The following is a 24,864-nucleotide window of genomic DNA, read 5'->3' as shown; positions in this document are numbered from 1 at the left end:
CACCTGAGGGTTCTGGCCAGGTTCCTCTGAGGGGTGATCCTACCTGTGCTTTCAGACCTGCCTGCACTCTTGGGAGGCTAGTTATCTCCCTGTGCCACCTGGGTATGGAGCCCTCCATCTTGCCTATTTTAAAAGAATCCTTTCTCTCAGATATAAATTGAACATAACTATGACAATTATGTAAATTATATGGCATGATATACACTTAGCACCTAGTCTATCAATTGTGTCCATTTAAATATAGTATTCTATCATCTATCCTAACCTAATGAGATTATAATTTTGTGTCTGAATTATGTTGATTTTTAACTTGTATTATCATCTGAAAACCATCATTTCAAATCTAGAACATCTACTTTAGTCCTAAACAAGTTACGTTTGATTATGAGACTATAACCTAGTCTTCAAGCCTTCCAGAAATCTGAGAGTAAATATTACCTGACTATGTATGAAGCACAAAGACATAGCTTCCAACTTAAGTAGCTGACTGCCTTGACAGTCTCCTATATTCCTCATAACATTTCATCATCTGTGTTTAGCCTTCTGGCCCAGAAACATGTGACAGACCTTATGCAAAGTAGAAATTATGAATAACTATTTTATCCTGTCTTTGCAGAGCTAAGCTCTTGACTATCCTGCATCATATGTCCTTTCCTGGATAGTATTTTTTGTCTGTAGATGAATTATAGAAATTTTTGCCCAGTGGCTGGCTTGTCACAATCGTAGTAACTCTATATGGAAATAATGATGTTCAATATCTCCTCTGAAGTAGGATGGGTGTACTCAGAAGAGCAGACCTGTGTCCTAGTCAAAAGATTTATTAATAAATGATTTTAAGTCTTACATTGTGTGGATCACTGACATTTTTGAAAGCCATCTATCTACATATATAGAATAACTGAATTATCAAATATTGATTACTCCTATGTATTTACTCCTTGAATAATATTGAAAACACTTCATTGTAATTAAGTCAGAGTCTTATATCACTATAACTTTATTATCTGACTTGTATTACATAATCATATTAAACAGTTTGTAATAGTAAATTTTAGAAGGACTGTGTTTAAACCTTGTGTTCTTGAATGAGTTGTGGGAATGTATTACTAAATTTACACTTAAAGAAACCATTTTATAACCATAATCTTACATTAATGAAAATCTCTACATTTTGACATATAATTGAAGTCATATTTTCTTAAATTGGTGCAAAATTTATATGTTGATACAAGTTTAAAATATCATTGGTATAAATCTTTATATATTGATACAAAATTTGAAATTAATTTTGTTACTTAGATAAGCATTGTGCCTATACATCACATTCTTTGAGTAATTCCAATGTTGTTCCCTTACACTGTACTAGGTACTCATAGTGATTCATGGTATGTAACGAGAATTCAGACCAGCACATTGGAAAAAGTCTAATAGATGTTGTCAGGACAAAATAGACTGTTGAGGAATCCAAAGATATCCAGCAACGACTAAAGGTTTGCATTTCAGGTAACAAAAATAATCAGATCAGTGAATGAATGTGTCTAAAGTTAATATACAGCAACTGTACATGCATGCACCCAAATCCACAGAACACAGGTGGCATAACAATATTGTGAAGTTCAAGGTCAAAGTTCATGAATCTTGTGTCATTGTCATTCTCTGTGTAACTGTGGCTTTGAGAACTCTGCCTCTATAACACAAATACAAAAGAACCTTCAAGTGTAAATTGCATCCTGACTTTGTAATAATAAGATATTCAAATCTTTGTTAGAGTGGTTTTATCAGTCAAAACCAGCTTGATTTATTTGGTCACCAAATATCACAGAAAACACATTTTTTTGTGAAGATGTGCTCAATACAATGGGATATGTAGTCTCACCCTAGCCTTTGTGTTCTGCCTTAGAGTTCCCAGCTCTAAGTTGTGAGCAAAATACATCGATAAAATGAATTGATATGCCTCAGAACATTGCTAGTCAGCATGTAGTATAGAGTGAGAAGCAAAGAGTCCCACAAGGAAAATCTAAGAATTTAGATTTCAGTCATCACTAAGTTGATAGAAATGTATGTGCATCCCAAATACCAAAGATTAAGTATAAACATTACTATATATGTGTTAGAAGCAAATGTTGTTGTAAACATACAGACATTGATACTTAGGCTAAAGAAAAATATTGACTCATGAATAGAAATTTATTGGAGCTGGAGGGATGGCTCAACAGTTAAAGACCAGTAGCTGCTCTTCCAGAGATTCAGGGTCTGATTCAGAGGCATGATTATAATGCACAGACATGCAGGTGAAACACTCATACATATAGAATATATAATTTTTAAATCCCTCATAACATGCAAATTTGACTTTCACATAGGTCAACTCATCCTTCTGCCTGCATAACAGAATTAAGGATGTTTGTATAGATTTGACTCTTTACTACTCTCAACACCTAATTCTAACTTCTAAGATGATGAAGAATTCTAGGAATGTAGTTACTAAAGTGTCATATCTAGACCTAACATTTGAAAGGAATTGTATGTTTCTTCAGTCAGTTGTGGTGCACAACTTAGATCCCAGCACTTGGGAGGTAGAGGTAGTTGGATCTTTGTGAGTTCAAGGCCAGCCTGGTCTACAGAGCAAGTTCCATACAGAGCAACACAGAGAATCCCTGACTTGAAAAAGTAGAAGCAAAGAGAAAGAGGAGGAAGAGGAAGAGGAAGAGGAGGAGGAAGAAAGGAAAGAAAAGAGTTGGACATCATCACTTCTCTTTGCTCCTGAGCTGTCATTCAGTATATTTTTCTACAAATGCCATTTTAAAATTGTTTTAAAATACAGTCCATTCATTTGGTACTCTAGATCTAACAAACCTGAGCCATTTTAACATCATGGTTCTAAGTAACACTGTCTTCCAGATCTTTCTCATATTCCAGTTTTGTCTTGGTGTCATAGGGAACTCATTACTGTTAATGTTATATATATACAGTTTCTTCCTCAGGCCTCATTTCAAAAAGTTGATAGATTCAGTTTTAACACACCTTACAATCGTTAATATGTTGATGATCATATCCACATTGATAAAAGATATCATGTTATCCTTTGGAGTACCCAATTTTCTGGATGATGTTGGTTGTAAGGCAGTTTTGTTTTCATTCAGAGTCAGCCGGGGTCTGTCCATCTGCACCACCTCTGTTCTAAGCACATTCCAAGTCATCACCATCACTCCCAGCAGTTCTAAGTGGGCCTCCTGGCTTAAGCCTCGACTCTCCACATGGATTCTTTCTTCCTTACTTTGCTCCTGGCTTATTAACCTACTTATCTACGGGTATATGGTTGAAATGGTAATAGCCCAAACCAATAAAACTCATGTTGGCTATGGATATTCAGATGGTTACTGTCAAAACAAGCACTTTGGGAACCACAACTCAGGGTCATTTAATACCATTATTATCATTCACGATCTCTTCTTTGTGGCCATCATGATGTGGGCCAGCCTCTACATGGTGATTTTCCTCTACAGACACCGCAAGAGAGCCCAGCATCTCCACTGCCCAAGCCTTTCCTCCCAGCCATCTCCTGAGCGCAAGGCCATTCACAGCATCCTGTCTCTGGTGAGCTGCTTTGTGTTAATTTATTGGTTAAACAACTCCATCACCCTTTATGGGTTTTATACAAAAGAAAAGATTCCAAGATTGGAGTCGATTAATACAATTTTTACAGCATGCTACCCAACCATCTGCCCCTTTTTACTCATGAAGAATAATAAAGTTATTTTGCAATTAATTTCTTCATTTTCTGTACTGCTGTTTTCAAAGTTCACTCCATGCCTGAACTGAAAACCACACTTTGTCATTATTAAAACAGTGTCTTAATGATTTTTCGTGGAATAAAGAATTTGAATGTGGACCTTGTATACATGAAATGATATTAGCTATAATTCAGACATTCTGTACACTATTAAAAATTCAGGCAATTAACATTTTTCTTGAATAGAACTCCATGTGCATAATTTTAATAATTTTAATATTTATTACTCACTCAAACTATGACACTTTGTCCAAAATGAACATATTTTAAATATTTTCAACAATATTTTGTTTTCTGTTTTTTTTTCTATTTAAATACTTCTAATCAAAATTTTGAAATATCATTTGGAGCTTGGGTTATGTGTTTTATGGTGTTTTCTGTTCTATGGAACACCTTTTAAACATTGAACAAATTTCTGTTTCTTAGGTACCAACTACCAGACATACTGCTGTGGGTGGGACTCTTATGTGTAACGAATAATAGTTATCCAATGGCTGTCCTTTTACCATAGCTGACTTTGAGTCATCAATAATTATTTTTACTATTTTATTATTTTTTGTTATTTCTTTTATTTTTGAAATTATGACATAATTAGATCATTTTCCTCTTCCTTTTTCTTCTTGCAGACTCTGCTGTGTGCTTGTTCTTGCATTCTTTCAATTTCATGGCCTCTTTTTTCCTTAATTGTTATGTATGTGTTTGTGTGTGTGTGTGTGTGTGTGTGTGTGTATGCATGCAAGTATGGAGGTATTCCTAAATACATAAATGCTTTCTACTCTTTATATTGTGGCAATAATTAATGAAAAAAGAGGCCATGAATTTTAAAGAATAACTTCCAGTTGTTTCTACACACGCAGGAGAGCCTGAGTGTGAGCCCCAGCACCCAGGTAAAGACCAAGCCACTGGAGCTTGTGTTTTAGCTGCAGCTATAGGAACATGAAGACAGCAGGATTTCTGGTTTTACCAGGACAGTCAGCATAGACTAACTGATGACACTCAGGACCCACGGGAGATCTTGTCTCGGGAGGGAACAAGGAAGAGGGCTCATAAATGATGTAAGGCTGGAAAACAAGGGAGAGCTCTGTGAGCGTGAACTACTGGACAGGACATCATTGTTGCAAGCAGAAACTCACGGTACCTATAGTGACCTTCACAAGACCAAGACACTTAAAAATCCCAGCATTGCATCCTATGGCTGATGGAAACAGATGCAGAGACCCACAGCCAAACATTAGGCTGCGTTTAAGAGTCTTGTGGAAGAGTGCGAGACAGGATTGAAGGAGTGGAAGGGGTCAGGCCACCACAAGACTGACAGAGTCAACTAACTGGAGCCCATGGGGCTCACAGAGACTGAACCACCAAGGGAGCAGCATTCAAGTGCTGGATCTAGACCTGTGTCACATGCGTAGCAGATGTGCAGCTTGGTCTTCATAAGCTCCCTAACAATTGGGGCAGGGCTCTCTCTGACTCTGTTGCCTGACTTTCCATCCCCTTCCCTTAGCTGGACTGGCTTGTCAGACCTCAGAAGGAAAAGTTGTGCAAGATGATGTGCCAGAATGGTTTGGAATCCATGGGAGTTTCTTCTTCTCTGTGGAGAAGGGGAGGGATAATTGATAGAGTGGTTTCTGAGGGTATGACTGACAAAGACGCTGAGATCAGAACATAAACTAACTAACTAACTAACTAACTAACTAACTAACTAACTAACTAAGAGAAATTTCAGCATGAGGATTTCTCATGTGTCACCATCCCCTAATAATAAGGTATTGACATCTCTTCTGACCTCTACTAGCCCAGCTACACATATTCAAATTCAGGCAAAATATTCAAATACAGGAAATAAAAGCATATAAAAGAAAGAGTTCTCCCAATCAGCACTTGGAGGAACTTCACGCCACCATCTTCACTCCCAGATGGAGAGGAAAGGCAGCTCTAGGTACACAGAGATATCCTAAGTTTAACAACACTTGGAACACAGACTGCCAGACTTCTGCCTGCACCCAAAGCCTGGGCAGCTCTGCAGTTCAGCTCTGTGCCAGCCCTGACATGGGTTGATTACTCTGCAGGGTTGATTGCCCTGCAGAGTAACCGCCACTTGGAGGGGCTCCCTGCTGCCATCTTTGCTCCCAGATGGACAGGACAGGCAGCTCCAGGTACACAGAGACAACCCCGAGTATAACATTGCTTGGGGCAAAGCACACCAGGGCTCCAATGGCACCCAAGAGTAGGGCAGCCCATCAGCAATCTGTGCCAGGGGAAACCCAGTCATCCAGAGGAACAGAAATAGCCTTACAGGCTCACAGGAAGTTCAAGCACTAGACAGTGACAACAGCACCAACTAACACCAGCGATAACCAGATGGCAAAAGGCAAATGTAGGAATGTTACTAACAGAAATCAAGGCAATATGCCAGCATCCAAACCCAATTCTCTGACAACAGCAAGTCCTGGGCAACACACCAGAAAAACAAGATTTGGATTTAAAATCATTGGTCATGATACTGTTAGAGGAACACAAGAAGGACTTAAATAAAGCTGTTAAAGAAATACAAGAGAAAATGGGCCAAAAGATAGAAGAAGCCCTTACAAGGGAAACACAAAAATCATTTAAAGAAATTCAGGAGAATATGGGTCAACAGACAGAAGCCAATAAAGACAAAATGCAAACAATTACTTAAAGAAATACAGGAGAACTTGGGGCAACAGGCAGAAGTCATGAAAGAGGAAACACAAAAATCTCTTAAAGAATTACAGGAAAACACAAAGAAAGAAGTGAAGGAACAGAGCAACGTCATCCATGATCTAAAAACAGAAGTAAAATCAACTAAGAAATCACAAAGGGAGAAAATTTTGGAGATAGAAAACCTTGGGAAGAAATCAAGGGTCATAGATGCAAATATCAGCAACAGAATACAAGAGATAGAAGAAAGAATCTCAGATGTTGAAGATACCATAGAGACCATGGATTCAACAGTCAAGGAAAATGCAAAATGCAACAAGCTTGTAACCCAAAGCATCCAGGAAATCTAGGACACAATGAGAAGTCCAAACCTAAGGATTATAGGCATAGATGAGAGTGACGATTTACAATTTAAAGGGCCAGCAAATATCTTCAACAAAATTCTGAAAAACAGCTTCCCTAACCTAAAGAATGAGATGGCCATGAACATATAAGAAGCCTACAGAACTCCAAACAGACTGGACCAGAACAGAAATACCTCCTGTCACATAATAATCAAAACCCCAAATGTACTAAATAAAGAAAGAATATTAAAGGCAGTAAGAGAAAGAGGCCAAGTAAATATAAAGGAAGACCTATCAGAATCACAGCAGACTTCTCACCAGAGACCATGAAAGCTAGAAGATCCTGGGCAAATCTCACACAGACTCTAAGATAACACAAATGCCAGTCAAGACTACTATACCTAGCAAAACTCTCAATCACCATAGATGGAGAAACCAAGATATTCCATAATAAAACCAAATTTATACAAAATATTTCTACAAACCAAGCCCTACAAAGGATAATAGGTGGAAAATACCAATACAACGAAGGAAACTACACCCTGGAAAAAGCAAGCCTTGTTTCATAAAACCCAAAAGAAGATAACCACTCAAACACAAAAATAACATCAAAAATAACCGGAAGTAATAATCACTATTCTTTAATATTTATTAACATCAATGAACTCAATTACCCAATAAAAAGACATAGACTAATAGATTGGATACATAAACAGGACCCTACATTTTACTGCATACAGGAAACACACCTCAGTGTCAAAGGCAAACACTACTTCAGAGTAAAAGGCTGGAAAACAATTTTACAAGCAAATGATCTCAGGAAACAATCCGAAGTAGCCCTTCTAATATCAGACAAAATTGACTTTCAATCTAAAGTCATCAAAAGGGACATCTTGCTGGTCAAATGAAAAATCCACCAAGAAGAACTCTCAATTCTGAATATCTGTGCTCCAAACGCAAGGGCACCCTCATTCATAAAAGAAACTTTACTAAAGTTCAAAGCACACATTGTACCTAACACAATAATTGTGGGTGACGTCAACACTCCACTCTCTTCAGTGGGCCAATCAGGAAAACAGAAACTTAACAGGGACACAATGAAACTAATTGAAGCTTTGGAAGAATTAGATTTAACATATCTATCTATATATATATTAACATATATATATAGAACATTCTATTCTAAAGCAAAAGAATATACTTTTTTCTCATCACCTCATGGTACCTTCTCCAAAATCGACCATATAATCGGTCACAAGACAGACCTCAACAGATATAAGAAGATTGAACTAACTTCATACCTCCTATCAGATCACTATGGAGTAAGAGTGGTCGTCAATAGCAACAAAAACAACAGAAAGCCAGCATATACAAGGAAGCTGAAAAATACTCTACTCAATGATAGCTTGGTCAAGGAAGAAATAACGAAAGAAATTAAAGAGTTTTAGAATTTAATTAAAATGAAGGGACAACATACTCAAATCTTTGGGACACAATGAAAGCAGTGCTAAGAGGAAAACTCATAGCCCTCAGTGCCTCCTAAAAGAAACTGGAGAGAGCATACACTAGCAGCTTAATGGCACACCTGAACGCCTTGGAACAAAAAGAAGCTAATTCACCCAAGAGGTGTAGGAGACAGGAAATCATCAAACTCAGGGCTGAAATCAACCAAGTAGAAACCCAGAGAACCATAAAAGAGTCAACAAAACCAGAAGCTGGTTCTTTGAGAAAATCAACAAGATAGATAAACCCTAGGCCAGACTAACCAAAGGGCACAGAGACAGTATCCAAATTAACCGAATTAGAAATGAAAATGGAGATATAACAATAAAACCTGAGGAAATTCAAAAAATCATCAGATCCTACTACAAAAGCCTATACTCAACACAACTGGAAAATCTGGAGGAAATGGACAATTCCTAGACAGATATCAAATACTAAAATTAAATCAGGATCAACTAGTTCATCTAAGCAGTCACATAACCTCTAAAGAAATAGAAGGGGTCATAGAAAGTCTTCCAAACAAAAAAAAGCATAGGACCAGATGGTTTTTCGTGCAGAATTCTATCAGACCTTCAAAGAAGACCTAACACCAATACTCTTCAAATTATTCCACAAAATAGAAACAGAAGAAACACTAAACTACACAACACATTCTACAAAGCCACAATTACACTGATACCAAATCCACACAAAGATCCAACAAAGAAGAACTGCAGGCCAATTTATCTTATAAATATCGATGTAAATCGAATCCAAGAACACATCAAAATAATCATCAACCATGATCAAGTGTCTTCATCCCAGGCATGCAGGGATGGTTCAATATAAGGAAATCCATCAATGCAATCCACTACATAAACAAACTCAAAGAAAAAGAAACACATGGTCATTTCATTAGATGCTGAAAAAACATTTGACAAAATTCAGCATCCTTTCATGCTAAAAGTCTTGGAAAGAACAGGAATTCAATGCCCATACCTAAACATAGTAAAAGCAATATACAGCAAACCGGTAGCCAACATCAAACTAAATGGAGAGAATCCTGAAGTCATCCCACTAAAATCAGGGACTAGACAAGGCTGTCCCCTCTCTCCATATCTTTTTAATATAGTACTTGATGTTCTAGCTAGAGCAATTAGACAACATAAGGAGGTCAAAGGGATACAAATTGGAAAGGAAGAATTCAAACTATCACTATTTGCAGATGATATGATAGTATACTTAAGTGGCCCAAAAAATTCCACCAGAGAACTTCTACAGCTGATAAACAAGTTCAGAAAAGTGGCTGCTTATAAAATCAGCTCAACAAATCAGTCGCCTTCCTATACTCAAAGGATAAAGAGGCTGAAAAAGAAATTAGGGAAATGACACCCTTCACAATAGTCACAAACAATATAAAGTATCTTTGTGTTTCTTTAACCAAAGAAATGAAAGATCTGTATGACAAGAACTTCAGGTCTCTGAAAAATGATATCGAAGACCTCAGAAGATGGAAAGATATCCTGTGATCATGGATTGGCAGGATTAACATAGCAAAAATGGCTAAGATTAAAAAGTCAGGAGATAGCAGGTGTTGGGGAGGATGTGGAGAAAGAGGAACACTCCTCCACTGCTAGTGGGATTGCAAGCTTGTACAACCACTCTGTAAATCAGTCTGGCAGTTCCTCAGAAAACTGGGAATGATATTTCTGGAGGACCCTGTTATACCACTCCAGGGCATATACCCAGAGGATTCCCCAGCATGCTATAAGGACACATGCTTCACTATGTTCATAGCAGTTTTATTTATAATAGCCAGAAGCTGGAAAGAACCCAGATGTCCCTCAGTGGAGGAATGGATACAGAAAATGTGGTACATATACACAATGGAATACTACTCAGCAATTAAAAGCAATGAATTCATGAAATTTTTAGGCAAATGGTTGGAACTGGAAAATATCTTCCTAGGTGAGGTAATCCAATCACAAAAGAAAGCACATGGAATCCAGTCACTGATAAGTGGATATTAATTAACCCAGAAGCTCTGAATACTCAAGACACAATTAACATATCAAATGATTCCCAAGAAAAAGGAAGTAGAGGGCCCTGGTCCTGGAAAGGCTTGATGCAGCATTGTAAGAGCCTACCAGGACAGAGAAATGGGAGGGGATTGATTGGGGAATGGAAGGAAGAGGGCTTTGGGATTCATGGGGATGGGGGGGGGGGACCGGGATAGGGGAAATCATTTGGAATGTAAACAAAGACTATAGAAATAAAATAGAAAGAAGCATCCAAGTGGGACTCTATTTGTCAGAAATTTTCTGTTGTTAAGAGAACAACAATGGACTCAACTCCCCAATAAAAAGACATAGACCAATGAAATATTTCTCATGTAAATCTCCAATTTTATCACAAAATGTTTATAATTCCTGTCTTAGTCAGGGTTTCTATTCCTGCACAAACATCATGACCAAGAAACAAGTTGGGGAGGAAAGGGTTTTTTGAGCTTACACGTCTGCATTGCTGTTCATCACTAAAGGAAGTCAGAACTGGAACTCAAGCAGGTCATGAAGCAGGAGCTGATGCAGAGGCCATGGAGGGATGTTTCTTACTGGCTTGCTTCCACTGGCTTGCTCAGCCTGCTCTCTTATAGAACCCAAGAGCACCAGCCCAAAGGTGGTACCACCCACAAGGGGCCCTCCCCATTTGATCACTAATTGAGAAAATGCCCCACAGCTGGATCTCATGGAGGCACTTCCCCAACTGAAGCTCCTTTCTCTGTGATAACTCCAGCCTGTGTCAAGTTGACACACAAAACCAGTCAGTACAATTGACCCCTCGTCGACTTGACACACAAACACATCACTATTAAGCCTCAAACCTTACTTTCTTATTCATCCCCAAGATCTAAGTCACTTTAAATGTCCCACAGTCTTTACATATTAAAGGTTCAATCACCTTAAAATCTCCAATATCTTTAAAATTCAAAGTCTTTTAAAAATTCAAAGTCTTTGAACTGTGGGATCCACTAAAATACTTTCTTCCTTCAAGAGGGAAACATATTAGGGCACAGTCACAACCAAAAGCAAAACTCAGACTCCAATGGTTCAATGTCTGGGATCCAACTCACAATCTTCCAGGCTCCTCCAAGGGCATGTGTCACTTCTCCAGCTCTGCCCTTTGTAGCACACAGCTTGTCTTCTAGGCTCCAGCTGCCTGTACTCCACTGCTGCTGTTGTTCTTGGTGGTCATCACATGGCACTGGCATCTCCAAAACACTGCTGACTTCTACTGTAATTAGGCTTCACCAATAGCCTCTCATAGGCTCTCTTCATAGTGACAAGCCTCTACTCCTTCAAGTCCTGGGCTGTCAACTGCACCTGAGGCTGCACCTTCACTAATGGTCTTCTGTGGCCTCTTACTGTGCCAAGAGCCTCAGCTGCTCTTCATGACCCCTTCATGCCTTCAAAACCAGTACCATCTGGGTGACTCTTATACAGTACCAAGTCCAGCCACAGCACAAAATACAACTGTGGCTATCTCTGGAACACACTCTCTGTGCCCTCAGAAAACACATCCAAGAAGATTTCATCTCAGTGATGCTGGTTTCTTCTTAATCACCACTAATTTCTTAGCTCCAGCTAACCAGCATGAATAGTTCAAGTAACACAAAGGTTTGCTTTAGTGGTTCTGGTATCTTGTTACTCACAGCTGATTCTTCAGCCCTAGCTAACCAAAACCACAAAATCTTCACAATCAAAACATGGTCACTGTAAGAGTCTTTAATCTTCCCTCTGAAATTTCACAAGCTGGGCCTCCATCTTTTGCATTGTTCTCTAACATTGTCTTCCAAGCTCCTACAGAACTTTCCACCGAGCTCTTAATATTCTAATGGCTTTTTTAGCTCAAAGTTCCAAAGTCCTTCCACAGTCCTCCCCAAAACATGGTCAGGTTGTCACAGGAATACCCCACTCCTGGTACCAATTTGTCTTAGTTAGGGTTTCTATTCCTGCACAAACATCATGACCAAGAAGCAAGTTGGGGAGCAAAGGGTTTATTGAGCTTACACTTCCACATTGCAGTTCATCACTAAGGGAAGTCAGGACTGGAACTCAAGCAGGTCAGGAAACAGGAGCTGATGCAGAGGCCATGGAGGGATGTTTCTTACTGGCTTGCCCACCAGGATAGAGGGTTCTCCCAGTAGTGCTTTCACTTCTGAGCACAGAGGTGAGATCTCCACCTTCTCTCTGGAGGGGAAGAGCTAGGAGCATTCCACGGCATAAGATCAGTGGAGTTGCTGAGACAAGAGTCTTCTATTCACCACTTGTAGTAGGGAGCCAGGCGCCTCCACAGCCTTCTGTGCACAGACCCTGCCAGAAGAGAGTTGGTCTCCCAGGATTACAGACACAGGCTTACAGGCCCACAGGAGGGACAAACTCCATCCAGAGACAGGAAGATCAACTAACACCAGAAATAACCAGATGGTGAAAGATAAGCTCAAGAACCCTACCAACAGACACCAAGGCTACTTGGCAACATCAGAACCCAGTTCTCCCACCACAGCAAGTACTGGATACCCCAAAACACCAGAAAAGCAAGAGTTAGATTTAAAATCATATCTCATGATGCTGATAGAGGACTTCAAGAAGGACATTAATAACTCCCTTAAAGAAATACAGGAGAACATGGGTCAACAGGTAGAAGCCCTTAAAGTGGAAACACAAAAATCCCTTTAAGAATGACAGGAAAACACAGACAAATAAGTGAAGGAACTAAACAAAACCATCCAGTATCTAAAAATGAAAGTAGGAAAAAATGAAGAAATCACAAAGGGAGACAACTCTGGTTATAGAAAGCCTTGGAAAGAAATCAGGAATCATAGATGCAAGCATCAATAACAGAATACAAGAGATAGAAGAGAGAATATAAGGTGCTGAAGATACCATGGAAAGCATTGACTCTATAGTCAAAGAAAATGCAAAATGCAAAAATCTTGTAACCCAAAATATCCAGAAAATTCAGCACACAATGAGAGGAACAAACCTAAGGATTATAGGTATAGAAGAGTGTGAGGATAACATGTGTTTCTATATATTTCTTCAATTTTATCAGAAATATTTTCCATGCAAATCTTCAATTTTATCAGAAAATATTTATAATACCACTTTCAATCGACTTAGAAATATTTTGTGCCTACAGTTTTATCTGTATAAAGTAGCTAATTTTAACGTGTTTTTCTACATATTTCTTGAATTTAATCAGAGATATTTTCCATGTAGATCTTCAGTTTTATCAGAAAATGTTTTTAATTCCTTGTTCAATCAACTTAGAAATATTTTTATGCCTTCCATTTTATCTGTGTAGTTTTTCCATAATAATCTTCAATTTTAACATGTTCTATATTTTTCTACAATTTTATCAGAAATATTTTCCATGTAAATCTTCAATTCTATAACAAAATGTTTCTACCTCCTTTTACAATCAATTTAGCGGTGTTCTTTATGTCCATCATTTTACTCTTTAATTTTCCATAAAAATTGTCAATTTTAACTTGTTTTTCTTTGTATTTTTTCAATTTTGTCAAAAATGTTTTCCATGTAAATATTTAATTTTATCATAAAATGTTACTTCCTTTTTCAATAATAACAAGAGAAAATATCTCTATAAGATCCAGTTTTAAGGCATTTTCTTATTTACTGAGTGATGGGGAAGGGCCCATCACACTGTGAGTAGAAGCATCCCTGGACTGGTGGTCCTGAGTTCTGGGAGAAAGCACTCTGAGCAAGCCACGAGTAGCAAACATTCCACGGCCTCTGTATCAGCTTCTGCCTCCAGGTTCCAGCCCCGCTTGAGTTCCTGTCCTGACTTCCTTTGATGATCAACAGTGACGTGGAAGTGTTAGCCAAATAAACGCTTTCCTCCACAAAAAAGAAAAGAAAAGAGTTCCAAGGGGCTCAATAGATGGCCCATCCTTTAAGAGCTCCTTGTCTCTTCAGAGGATGCAGGTTCAGTTCCCAGAACCCACGTGCGGGCTCACAGCAGCCACGTTTGTTTCTGGTTCTTTGTTTTTGTTTTGGAGAGAGAGAGAGAGAGAGAGACAGAGACAGAGACAGACAGAGACAGAGACAGACAGAGACAGAAAGAGAGTGAGAGCAACAGCAAGTATGCATCATGATGAGTGGGTAGGAATGTAGGAAGAATCTTGGAGGAGTTGGTAGAAAGGAAAAAAATAATCAAAACCTATGAAAAAAGGCTATGTAGAGAAACCCTGTCTCAATAAACCAAAATAATGATGATTATACTGTTATTATTATTATTAATATTATGATAATGATGATGATGATGATGTTTCAAACCAAGCAGGGATGAGAGAGAGGCTCCTGAAGACCCAGTTGTACATTGGCAGTTGATGGCTACTATGAGAGGAGAGCCATTTTCTTTAGACCTCTGGCCCCCAGCAGACTGCTCAAGCCCCAGGGAATGGCTTCAGACCCATGAGCATATGACCACACTGAAGAGGTGAAATGAGTTATAAGAAAGCACATGAAGTTAAAAAAGAGATGTGTTGGGGGATGCTGACAGAAGTTGGACAGAGTTGGAATGGGAAGTGGACATTTTCAATACATTGTATACTGTTTTCCAAAAATAAATAAAATGGTTTTTGATAGTTTTGAGTTTGTTTTTTTGGTTTTTTTTGTTGTTGTGGTGGTGGTGGTTGTGGTTGTTGTTGTGGTGGTTTGGTTTGGTTGTTTTTTGTTTTCATTTTTGGTTGGCTTCTTTTGGGGTGGGAAGGTTTGAGGTAGGGTTTCATTATGTACCTGTGACTGTCTTGGAAATTATTGTGTAGACCAGGCTGGCCTGGAACTCACAGAATCCACCTGCCTCTGCCATCCAAGTGTAAAGGTGGATTAAGGTTCTTGAATTAAAGGTATGGGCTCCCACCACACCCACCTTAAAATGTTATTTTAAAAATAAATAAATATGAAGAATTTAGTTGGAATTTTCATATTTATCACAGGCAAGTGGATGGAACTAGAAAATATCATCCTGAGTGAGGTAACCCAGTCACAAAAGAACACACATAGTATGCACTTAATGATAAGTAGATACTAGCCCCAAAACTCACAATGCCCATGATACAACACACAGACCATATGGAGATTAGGAGAAAGGAAGACCAGGGTGTGTATATTTCAGTCCTGCATTGAGGGGGGAACCAGGTTGATCTCAGGAGGTCAAGGGAGGGGGTGATGAGGAACTGGGGATAGCCACTGGGGGGTTCCAGACATCACAGAAATGAGAGGCTCCCAGGACTCAACAGGGATGATTTTAGCAAAGAAGGGTAGATAGAACATTTAGAGACCACCTCCAGTAGACAGGCATGACCCCTGTGGTGGGATAGGGCCACACACCCATCTCAAAGGTTTTAACCCAGAAATGTTGGCATCCAAAGGAAGAACAGGGACAAATGGAGCAGAGACTGAGGTATGGGCCATCTGAGGACTGCCCCACCAGGACATCCGTCCTCTCTGCAGACACCAAACTTTATACTGTTGCCATTGCCAGGAGGCACTTGCTGACAGGAATCTGGTACGGCTGTTCCTTGAGAGGTTTAGCCAGAAACTAACCAATACAGATTAGGATGCTTGGAGCCAACCATCAGACTGAGCTCAGGGACCCTGGTGGGGGAGCTAGCAGAAGGACCAGAGGAGCTGAGGGGAGATTGCAATCCCATAGAAAGAACAATATCAGCTGGCCAGACCACCCTATGCTCCCAGGGATTAGACCACCAACCAAGGAGTGTACAGGGAGGGATCCATGGTTCCAGAGACATAGGTAGCAGAGAAAGTTCTTGTCTGACATCAATGTGAGGAGCAGCCTTAGTTCTGTGGAGGTTTGATGCTCCAGTTTAGGGGATGCTGGCAGTGTATGGCCGGAGAGGGAGAGTGGGTAGGGGAGCAGCCTCACAGAAGCAAAACTGAAGAAGCGGAGGGAGGTTGTGGGATGGGAAGTTCGTGAGGGGTAACCTGGAAGTGGGATATCATTTGAGGTGACAAATGGAATAAATAAAAAATATCTATAAATATTATTATTTTTACTCTCCCTTTTAAATTTATTTATTTTTAGTTTTCGATTATTTTTATATTTTTATTAGATATATTCTTTATTTACATGTCAAAATTTGTCCCATTTCCTGGTTCCCCCCAGAAAATCCTCTAAGCAATCCCCCCTCCCCCTCTTCACCAATTAACCTACTCCTGTTTCCCTGTCCTGGTATTACCCTACACTGCTGCATCCAGCCTTCTCAGGACCAAGGGCCTCTCCTCCCTTTGATGCCCAACAAGGTCATCCTCTGATGTAGCTGCCAGCAGCCACATGTAAACCGGGTTACCTGTTGAGAGAATTTTGGGGTTATAGGGAAGAGGGGCGAAAAGCCATATTGGGGCAGTCTTGCACTTGGTCAGAGTTTGACTTTGGTCAAGGTTAACTTCTCCCAGTTAGCCTGGATCCTTCTCCACCCAGGGTGGAGTGCTCGAAGTAAAGGTTAAGTTCATTGTTCCTCCAGGTCTAGGAATTCCTGAATTAAACAGGTGACCCGCCCAGCTGCCGGAGCAGTCAAGACGAGGACCTCCAAGAGAAGCTAGACAACTTCCACCGGAACTCAGCCTGGAGTCTGGGGGGAAGGGTTTGCCCAAACTGTTAAAAGGTCTGGCGCCATTAAAGTTTCCGGCTTTGATCAGTGAATATTGTCTTAGCCGTACTTCTTTTCGCCCCTCTTCCCTATTTATTCCTCAGCTTCTGTTCCAGAAACCCACTTCGTAATAGCTGCAGGCAGCTATGGAACCCTACACTCTGATACCTATGAAGCCACAGGTCCCTCCATGTGTACCCTTTGGTTGATGGTTTAGTTCCTGGGAGCTCTGGGAGTACTGGGTAGCATACATTATTATTCCTCCTATGGTGCTGCAAACCCATTCAGCTCCTTGGGTCCTTTCTCTAGCTCTTCCATTGGGGACCCTGTGCTCAGGTCAATGGCTGGCTGAGAGTGTCCTTCTCTGTATTTGTCATGCACTAGCAGAGACTCCCAGGTGACAGCTATATCAGGCTCTGGTCAGCAAGTACTTGTTGGCATCCACAATAGTGTCTGGGTTTTGTAACTGTATATGGGGTGGATCTCTAGGTGGGGCAGTCTCTGGATGGTCTTTCCCTCAGACTCTGCTTCACACTTTGTATCTCCTCCTGTAGGTATTTTGTTCCCCCTTCAAAGAAGGACCAGAGTATCCATACTTTGTTCTTCCATATTTTTGAGATTCATTTTGTCTATGAGTTGTGTCTTGGATATTCCAAGATTCTGGGTTAATATCCACTTATCAGTGAGTGCATACCATGTGTGTTCTTTTGTGATTGGGTTACCTCACTGAGGATATTATTTTCCAGTTGCACACATTTGCCTAAGAATTTCATGAATTCATTGTTTTTAATAGCGGAGTAGTACTACATTGTGTAAATATACCACATTTTCTGTATCCACTCTTCTGTTGAGGGACATCTGGACTGTTTCTAGCTTCTGGCTATTATAAATAAGGTTGCTATGAACAGAGCATGTGTCCTTATTACAGGCTGGAGAATCCTCTGGGTACATGCCCAGGAGTGGTATAGCAGGGTCCTCCAGTAGTATGATGACCTACTTTTGAAGAAACCACCAAACTGATTTCCAGTGTGGTTGTACCAGCTTGCAATCCCACCAGGAGTGGAGGAGTGTTCCTTTTTCTCCACATCCTCGCCAGCACCTGCTGTTTCCTGAGTTTTTGATCTTATGGATTCTGACTGGTGTGAGGTGTAATCTCAGGGTTGTTTTATTTGCATTTCCATGATGACTAAGGATGTTGAACTTTTCTTTAGGTGATTCTCAGCCATTTGATAATCCTCAGTTGAAAATTCTTTGTTTAGCTCTGTACCCCATTTCTAATATGGTTATTTGGTTCTCTGGAGTCTAATTTCTTGAGTTCCATTTATATATTGAATATTAGCCCTCTGTCAGATGTAGGGTTGGTAAATGTCTTTTCCAGTTTGTTGTTTACTGTTTTGTCATATTTACAATGTCCTTTGCCTTATAGAAATTTTGAAAAAAATAAATTAAAAAAAAAAGAAATTTTTTAATTTTATGAGGTCCCATTTGTTAATCTTGATCTTAGAGCATAAGCTATTGGTGTTCTGTTTAGGAAAATTTCCCCTGTGCCTATGTGTTCAAGGCTCTTCCCCAGTTTCTTTTCTATTAGTTTCAGTGTGTCTGGTTTTCTGTGGAGATCCTTGATCCACTTGTACTTGAGCTTTATACAAGGAGATAAGACTGGATTGATTTGCATTCTTCTGCATGCTGACCACTGGTTGAACCAGCACCATGTGTTGAAAAGGCTATTTTTTTTACTGGAAGTTTTTAGTTCCTTTGTCAAAGATCAAGTGACCATAGGTGTGTGGGTTCATTTCTGGATCTTCAATCCTGTTCCATTGATCCGCTTGCCTGTCACTGTACCAATACCATGCAGTTTTTAACACTATTGCTCTGTAGTATTGCTTGAGCTCAGGGATACTGATTCCCCCAGAATTTCTTTTGTTGCTGAGAATAGTTTTAGCTATCCTGGGTTTTTTGTTATTCCAGATGAATTTGATAATTGCTCTTTCTAACTCTGTGAAGAATTGAGTTGGAATTTTGCTGGGATTGCATTGACTCTGTAGATTGCTTTTGGCAAGATGGCCATTTTTACTATATTAATCCTGCCAATCCATGAGCATGGGAGTTCTTTCCATCTTCTGAGGTCTCCTTTGATTCCTTTCTTCAGAGACTTTAAGTTGTTATCATACAGATCTTTCACTTGTTTGGTTAGAGTAACAGGAAGATATTTTATATTGTTTGTGATTATTGTGAAGGTTGTCATTTCCCTCATTTCTTTCTCAGCTTGTTTATCCTTTGAATATAAGAAGGCTACTGATTTGTTTAAGTTAATTTTATATCTGGACACTTTGCTGAAGTTGTTTATCAGCTGTAGGATTTCTCTGGTGGAATTTTTGGGTTGCTTAAGTATACTATCATATAATCTGCAAGTAGTGATATTTTGACTCCTTCCTTTCCAATTTGTATCATTTGACGGCCTTCTGTTATCTAATTGCTCTGGCTTGAATTTCAAGTACTATATTGAAAAGATATTAAGAGAGAGGACAGTCTTGTCTAGTACCTAATTTCAGTGGGATTGCTTCAAGTTTCTCTTCATTTAGTTTGATGTTGGCTATTGGCTTGCTGTATATTGCTTTTACTATGTTTAGATATGGGCCTTGAATTCCTGATCTTTCCAAGAGTTTTAACATGAAACGATGCTGAATTTTGTCAAATGCTTTTCAGTCATCTAATGAAATGACCATGTGTTTTTGTTGTTGTTGTTGAGTTTGTTTATGTAGTGAATTACATTGATGGATTTCCTTGTATTGAACCATCTCTGCATCCCTGGGATAAAGCCTACTTGATTGTGGTGAATGATCATTTTGATGTGTTCTTGATTTTTACATCAATATTCATAAGGGAAATTGGTCTGAAGTTCTCTTTCTGTGTTGGATCTTTGTGTGGTTTTGGTATAAGTGGAATTGTGATAGATGGGTAGAGATGAGATGGGTAGTGTTCCTTCTGTTTCTATTTTGTGGAATAGCTTGAAGAATATTGGTGTTAGGTCTTCTTTGAAGGTCTGATAGAATTCTGCACTAAAACCATCTGGTCTGGTGATCTTTTTGGTTGAGAGACTTTCAATGACTGTTCCTATTTCTTTAGGGTTAATGAGACTATTTAGACGGTGTATCTGATCTTGATTTAACTTTGGTATTTGGTATCTGTCTAGAAAATTGTCCATTTCATCCAGATTTTCCAGTTGGATTGAGTATAGGCTTTTGTGGTAGGATCTGATGATTTTTTTTTTAAATTCCTCAGTTTCAGTTGTTTTGTCTCTCTTTTCATTTCTAATTTTGTAAATTTGAATTCTGTCTCTGTGCTCTCTGGTTAGTCTGGCTAAGGGTTCATCTATCTTGTTGATTCTCTCAAAGAACCAGCTGCTGGATTTGTTGATTCTTTGTCTAGTTCTTTTTGTTTCTACTTGGTTGATTTCAGCCCTGCGTTTGATGATTTGCTGTCTCCTACTCTTCTTGGGTGTATTAGCTTCTTTCTGTTATAGAGATTTCATGTGTGCTGTTGGGCTGCTTGTGTATGCTCTCTCCAGTTTCTTTTTGTAGGCTCTTGGAGCTATGAATTTTCCTCTTAGCTTTCATTGTGTCCCATAAGTTTGGGTATGTTGTGCCTTAATTTTCATTAAATTCTATAAAGTCTTTGATTTCTTTCCTTATTTCTTCCTTGAGTAAAGCATTGTTCAGCCTCCATGTGTTTGTGGACTCTCTGTTTTTTTTTTGTTTTTTTTTTTTTTTTTTTTTTTTTTTTTTTTTTTTGCTATTGAAGACCACCCTTAATCTGTAGTGATCTGATAGGAGGCATGGGATTATTTCAATCTTCTTTTATCTGTTTAGGCCTGTTTTGTTACCAATTATATGGTCAATTTTGGAGAAGGTACCATGAGGTGGTGAGAAGAAGTTATATTCTTTTGATTTAGAATGAAATGTTCTATACATATCTGTTAAATCCATTTGGTCCATAACTACTTTTACTACTTTACTTTTTAGTAGTTTCACTGTGTCTCTCTTTAGTTTATGTTTCCCTAATCTGTCCATTGATGAGAGCTGTGTGTTGAAATCACCCACAATTATTGGGAGAGGTGCAATGTGTGCTTTGAGCTTTAGTAACGTTTCTTTTATAAATGTGGGTGCCCTTGCATTTGGAGCATAGATGTTCAGAATTGAGACTTGTTCTTGATAGATTTTTTCTTTAATGTGTATGAAGTGTCCTTCCTTTTTTTTTTGGTGACTTTTAGTTGAAAGTCCATTCTATACAATACTAGAATGGCTACTACAGCTTGTTTTCTGGGACCATTTGCTTAGAAAATTGTTTTCTAGCCTTGTACTTTGAGGTAGTGAGTGTCTTTGTCACTGAGGTGACATGCACCATTCCTGTATGCAGCAAAATGTTGGGTCCTCTTCATGTATCCTGTCTGTTAGTTTATATCTTTTTATTGTGGAATTGAGTCTATTGATGTTAAAAGATATTAAGGAATAGTGATAGTTGTTTCTTGTTATTTTTGATATTATTTTTATGTTTGTATGATTTTCTTCTTTTGGGTTAGTTGAAAGAAGATTACTTTCTTGCTTTTTTTTAGGGTGTAGTTTCCCTCCTTGTATTGGAGTTTTCCATTTATTAGTGTTTGTAGGGCTGGATTTCTGGAAAGATATTGTGTAAATTTGGTTTTATCTTGGAATATCTTGGTTTCTCCATCTATGGTGATTGAGAGTTTTGCTGGGTATAGTAGTCTGGGTTGGCATTTGTGTGCTCTTAGGGTCTGTATGAGATCTGCCAAGGATCTTCTAGCTTTCATTGTCTCTGGTGGGAAGTCTATAGTTGCTGGGATTTGAACTCAGGACCTTCAGAAGAGCAGTGCATGCTCTTAACCACTGAGACACCTCTCCAGCCCTCTCCTGTATTTCTTTAAGGGAGTTATTTATGTCTTTCTTGAAGTCCTCTATCAGCATCATGAGGTGTGATTTTAAATCCAGATCTTGCTTTTCTGGTGTTTTAGGGTATCCAGAACTTGCTGTTTTTGGAGAACTTGGTTCACATGGTACCATGTTGCCTTGGTTTCTGTTGGTAATATACTTGCATTTGTGTTTTGCCATCTGGTTATCTCTGGTGTTAGCTGGTGTTGCTGTCTCTTACTGTGGCTTATCTGTCCTGAAAACTTCTTTTTCTGTGTTCCTGGGAGACCTGTTCTCTGTGTGCACAGGTATGTAGGTACTCCTGGAAGAACAGCTCTCTTGTGGTGGTATTTTTGTATGTAGCTCTGTGGCCCTTGATCAGCTCTGATTGTGGGGGGAAATCAGAAGACTCCTGTTCCAGGCTGATCCTAGGCTCTTGTGACCTCAGGGTTTCCAGCTGTTTACTTTGAGCAGCAGGGGATGTTCTGCCTGTGCTATCTGGTCTCTCCACACTCCTGGGTGATCAGGTACCTCCCTTCACCACTTGGATATGGGTGCACTGTGGCAGAGGATGGTCCCGAGCCAGAGACAGAAACCGGAAGGCCAAATGTTAGGTTTTTAAAAATCGGGATTTTGAGGAAAGATTCCAAGAATTGATTTCTGGCTCCCCCATGCCCATGCATGAATGTGCACATGAACACACAGACCCAAAAACAACTCCACTTGTGCTGGTCATGGACGTTCTAATGTTTATTGTGAAACCAGGAAGATTGGTTTTACAGCAATCCAGCATATCCATTTTTAGACATAACTTGTTTTAGCGGTTTACCTTTACCACTTGTGTGCTGTACCTACAGAAGCCAGAAGAGGGCGCAAGGTCCTCCTGTAACTTGAATTACAGATGATTGTGAACAAGATATTGTGAGTGCTAAGTATTGAATCATATCCAATGCACAAGCAACAAGTGCTTTTAACTGCTGAGCCCCTTGTCCCACCATGAGGATTATCTCTTAAAATACTGATGAGAGGTCTCTCTCATGCCTCTCCTCCAGCTGTCTACTGGACAGAAGCCAAACCCAGCAGGCTGTTGCTGGGTTCTTTTAACAAATGAATAACTTTGTCACTAGTTACTGGTTTTATACAACTGAGAAAGATTCAAGATTGGGGGGTGGGGGGGGGAAATTAATGCAATTTTAACAATACACTCTATTCACAAAACCTAGGAAATAGAATCTAATTAGTTCTTCACACACTGATGAGTGAATTTTTTTAAAGATGCAGGTAAGTGGATGAACATGAACATTCTCTTTGGAAGGAATTGCAAAGAGTGCTAATGTCACCGGGAACAAGGTGGAGTTGCTGGTGGTGAAGGCTCTCCCAGTGGCCTGGGGAGAGGCAGGATAGATGAGGTAGAGACGTGGGTTCATATGACCTTCACATGCAGCTTTAAGGGCTGCATTTGCAACAGATCGAGTGTTGCTAGTTAAGGTTGCAGCTATCCTGTCCAGATAGCTCCCCTGAGCTCAGCACAAAGCGGAGGACTCCCTTTCCCTGCAGGGCTTCCTCTTCTCTACCTTACAGGAAATCCCAACCCCCACACTCTTCCTAAGGAATGTCATATAATCCTTGGCAAAATTACAAGTTCAACTTCCTGGAAAGCCTCTCCATGAAAATGAGGAATCCACAGAACCCTCAACCTCAGCCAATGAAACTCCACCCTAAAAAGGACCCCTTCCCACTTTCCAAGGATTATAAGTCCTTGTTCACCCCTAATAAAGAGCACAAGCTGTTTGGTGACTATGGTCTAAGAGAGCTGTTTTCTGAAAGCTGTAACATGGACATCCCCAACCCCACACACATTGCCTCCACCTTCCATCCCCCAACCTGACCCCAGCATTTATTCCAGACTTTCACCCTTTCTTTCCTGATGTGTAAAAAAGACTCGGACCCCAGAACTCAGCTCCTCTCCATCTTTCCCCACTTGGTGTGCAGCAGCGAGCACCCGGAAATCCAAGGGGAAGAGGCAAAAATGGAACCACAGTCAAAGGAGTGGAGGATTGTATGGAGCTGTGGTGCACCAGGTTCAAGACATCCTCACCTAGTCCCCAGTGTCCTATACCCACTCCCTAACCCAGAAAAGCATTTCTGTGATCCCTAAACGTCAGCAGAGATCTATATAAACCAGGATAGAGTTTGGGATCCTGCTGAGAATCAAAGCTGTCCTTGCCATAAAAGCAAAAGACCGTCCTTGATAAGGTGTGGTCACTTGGAGAAGGCACCTGTGCGAGGTGCTCAAAGCTCACCAAGGTGATTACTCAAGGAAAAATGGGTGAGAGAACAGAGTGGTCTCCACCATATCTGCCGGAGTGGACCTTTTCTGACATTGTTTGAGAATGTGTCTTTTCTTTGTTCAAAACCTATTTTGAGAAATAATAAATTAATAATTTAATGATGCAGTCAGGTGTGATGGTGTACAACTTGAACTCCAGCACTTAGGAGGAAGAGGCAGAGAGGCAGAGAGGCAGGAAGTGAGTTGGAGTCCAAGTCCATCCTGGTATACAGAGTGAACTCAAGGCTTGACGTCCAGGACTCCACAGAGAAACTCTGACTCAAAAAAAAAAAAAAAAAAAAAAAAAGGCTTGGTGATGAACCTGAAGCGTGTAAGCTTTTATGAGGTGGGGTCACTCTTTGCTTGTTTTGTCTTTTCAAGACAGGGTTTCTCTGTGTAGCCCTGGCAGTCCTGGAACATAATGTAGACCAGGCTAGCTTCAGAGATTCATCTGCCTCTGCCCTTGGAATACTGGGATTAAAGGTGTGAGTCACCACCACCCAGCTGTAATTTTGTTTTTTTTTCCTGACTTTCTGTCATATATATCATCATTGTGTTTGTATACTTCCTACTGCCTTCTCTAATTCCCTTCTCATCCCCATTGACCCCATTTTTATTCC

At 39.7% G+C, this 24,864-nt stretch overlaps 1 pseudogene; it reads left to right on the top strand.

The window, feature by feature from the left end:
• Positions 1-2,874: 2,874 nt before the first annotated feature.
• Positions 2,875-3,817, top strand: LOC127670449 (vomeronasal type-1 receptor 2-like; annotated as a pseudogene).
• The last annotated feature ends 21,047 nt before the right edge of the window (positions 3,818-24,864 follow it).

This window comes from Apodemus sylvaticus, chromosome 1 (assembly GCF_947179515.1).
Source record: "Apodemus sylvaticus chromosome 1, mApoSyl1.1, whole genome shotgun sequence".
In the NCBI taxonomy this organism is placed as follows: Eukaryota; Metazoa; Chordata; class Mammalia; order Rodentia; family Muridae; genus Apodemus; species Apodemus sylvaticus.
This window is presented reverse-complemented; position numbering and strand designations above follow the sequence as displayed.